The sequence below is a fragment of the Sinocyclocheilus grahami genome, unplaced genomic scaffold, assembly GCF_001515645.1.
Source record: "Sinocyclocheilus grahami isolate Dianchi unplaced genomic scaffold, SAMN03320097.WGS_v1.1 scaffold1597.1, whole genome shotgun sequence".
NCBI lineage: Eukaryota > Metazoa > Chordata > Actinopteri > Cypriniformes > Cyprinidae > Sinocyclocheilus > Sinocyclocheilus grahami.
In genome coordinates, this window is record NW_015506776.1 from 8,530 (window position 1) to 11,564 (window position 3,035).

Sequence of the window (3,035 nt, forward strand, 5' to 3'; positions counted from 1 at the left end):
ACACACACACACACACACAGGTTTGTTTTTGTGAAAAGTGGGGACATCCCATAGGCGTAATGGTTTTTATACTGTACAGATCGTATATTCTATTGCCCTACACCAACCCTACCCCTAAACCTACCCCTTACAGGAAACTTTGTGCTATTTCAGATTTTCAATACACTCCATTCTGTGTGATTTATAAGCGTTTTGAAAAGTGGGGACATGGGGTAATGTCCTGAAAAGTCACCTTCTCCTTGTAATACCTGTCATACCTTTGTCATTATACAAATTTATGTCCTCATTTGTAACAAAAACGCGTACACACACACACACACACTGTGAACACACAACTGGAGCAGTGGGCAGGCATTTTACATATTTATGTCCTCATTTGTCACAAAAACGCGCGCGCACACACACACACACACATATGCACACACTCTAAAAAAATGCTGGGTTGTTTCAAACCAATGTTGGGTCAAATATGGACTAACCCAACTGTTGGGTTAAAAAGTTAATCTAAAAATGTAACCAAAATTTAACCTAACAGTTGGGTTAGTCCATATTTGACCCAACATTGGGTTGAAACAACCCAGCATTTTTTAGAGTGCACTCATCTCACTCTTCTCTCCCTTCCATCCTGTCGATCCATCACCACCAGGAGGTGAAATGGCTTGAAATTTGGTCTGTGTACCAAAAAGACAACAGGCGAGAGACAAGAGGTTTTATTCACAGCCCCTTTATCATTGCACATTGCACATTTCATGTCTTTTCAGTGTTTAACACGCTGCACAAATAATAATTTCTATGTGTTGATCCCCAGGTCATAAATCCTCCTTCTGAGCAACACTTTGTTGAATTTGCTGAGCCGTTTTGTAATCAAGTGATCAAACAGTTTCTGTGCTGGTGTGATCACGCTGCTACTTAAACGCTCACCAAGGCTGCACTTATTTGATCAAAAATACAATATTCAAAAGAACTGTTTTCTGTTGGAACCTATTTTAAAATGTAATTTATTCCTGTGATGCAAAGCTGAATTTTCAGCATCATTAATATAATCTTTAGTGTCAGGTATCCTTCAGAAAGCATTCAAGAAACATTACTTATTATTAGTGTAGCAAACGTTTGTGTGTGTGTGTGTGTGTGTGTGTGTGTGTGCTGTGATACATTTATTTCAAGATTCGTTCACTAATGAATGAATGAATACATGCGTAAATAAATAAATACTGACCCCGACTTTTAAAGGTTTGTTTGTAGATGCCATTTGAGATTTTATTATAAAGTCAAATGGAAGTAAAACATTTTACGTGTGATTTAACTGTCCAAATGCTTTTTGTGGTCGCTGTATTTCTGTTTGTATCCTGCGCATGTGCTGAGGTGTGTGTTCAGAGCTGTTGTGTGCAGTGAACAGGATGATATTAGCGGTGCGTCACATGTCGTGAGGAGGGGCTTCTGCTGAACACAGTGTGATGTGCAGCACAGAGGACCACCAGAGCACAAACTCCTCCTGCTGTCAGCACACCGGCTGGAGCCTCTCATACTAATGCTTATGTGCTCAAGTGCGTCTTTGCATAGCCGATATATATATATATATATATATATATATATATTTTTTTTTTTTTTTTTTTTGACGGGTCTTCTTGTAACCAGCCCAAACATGCTCGAACTTCATCAGCTGTTTGTTCAAAGTGCATAAAGCGGACTATGAGGGATGGAACTGCATTGTCATGAAAGTTTGATATGGTGTAAATCCTCCCGTTCAAGTTCATTCGCGTTCAAATGAGGACACTCCACGAGCATCATTTCTGGATAATGGACATATTTAAGCAGGAACAACATCAAGGACTTTGTTTGTAACTCGAGCAGACACAGAGAAGAGATCCTGTTGGATGCGCTCAAGCTAACTCTGTTGTCCGGTTTTTCGTAAAGGGAAGATTTAATGCGAACATTAATGCGTCCGAGCGCACGCGTATGTGTGTGATGTGCGGGACGCAGTGAAGCCGAACAGGTGAGCAGAACACTCCCCTCATGGGAAACTATATATATATATATATAATATGTATATTGTGCTGTTGTAGGGTTTTGATGATACATGTTTACTAGTGGTTCTGATGACCCTCTAGTCCAAGTTAAATGGGTCAGATTTTGCCCTGATCTCTCAAGAAGCTCAGTTGATATGAGTAAAATAATAAGAATACTACAAAATTGGTACAGCACTAATCTATGCAAAAAAAGTCTGAGACCACTGGTGAAAATGCTTCTATTTTCATAATTGAATGCAGTTTTCTTTACAAATTATACAATTTGAGTGAGAAGATGAACATTCCGTAGTATTTGGTAACCAAATTTTGGTTTATCACTTTCATGTTGTTCCAAACTCTCTGACTTTCTTCTGTGGAGGAATTTTAGTAATGTGCGGTTCACACTTTTTTTCAGTGCATTTATAATTAATGTGGACTCTCAGTATTTCAAGGTTCAAAACAGACACTAAAACAAAATAAAATGATCTAGTTGCAAACCTTAGCAAATTTAGTTCATATACAACTTCTTAAAAAAATAGCTATTTGAACAGACTGAAATTTAAGTCACTATATAATGATAATATTCACCTCCAATGAGCTGTAACTTCTACGACTGGATCAGTGAGTCATCAGTGAGTCGAATGAATCAGTTGGATTTGTGAACTAATCATTCAGAACTTTCAGAAGTTTGTGAACGTGTCATTGAATTCATTGATTCACTATCATTCACAACTCAGATATTACGAAAACTATGAACACACTGAGAATATCAAAGGACAAGTATAATGAATTAAATTTATTTAGATTCTAAATGTTTAAATTTAAACATATATTTAAATTCCTTTGTCACATAAAACTACTGCATGACTTTAGAAGTCTCAGAATATAGTATGTTGTATGCATAAGTTTTTGCAAGCCTTTATGACATTTTTATGCAGATTTTATTTTATTGTTTTTTTTTTTTACTTGAACGTGCCAATATATATATATATATATATATATATATATATATATATATATATATATATA

General features: G+C 36.4%; 2 protein-coding genes across 3 annotated transcripts in view; both read left to right on the forward strand.

Moving 5' to 3' along the window:
• The window catches only part of LOC107571449 (thrombospondin-3b-like), a 12,194-nt gene that overhangs the window by 8,484 nt on the left and 675 nt on the right, over positions 1 to 3,035 (forward strand). The gene's annotated exons all lie outside the window — the stretch shown is intronic.
• Positions 1,605 to 3,035, forward strand: part of LOC107571465 (cyclin-dependent kinase 5 activator 1-like) — an 18,529-nt gene continuing 17,098 nt past the window's right edge. For both annotated transcript variants that reach the window (XR_001607186.1, XM_016257790.1), the window contains exon 1: positions 1,605 to 1,993. The gene's annotated coding sequence lies outside the window, so the exon portion shown is untranslated. The remainder of the gene's footprint in view (positions 1,994 to 3,035) is intronic.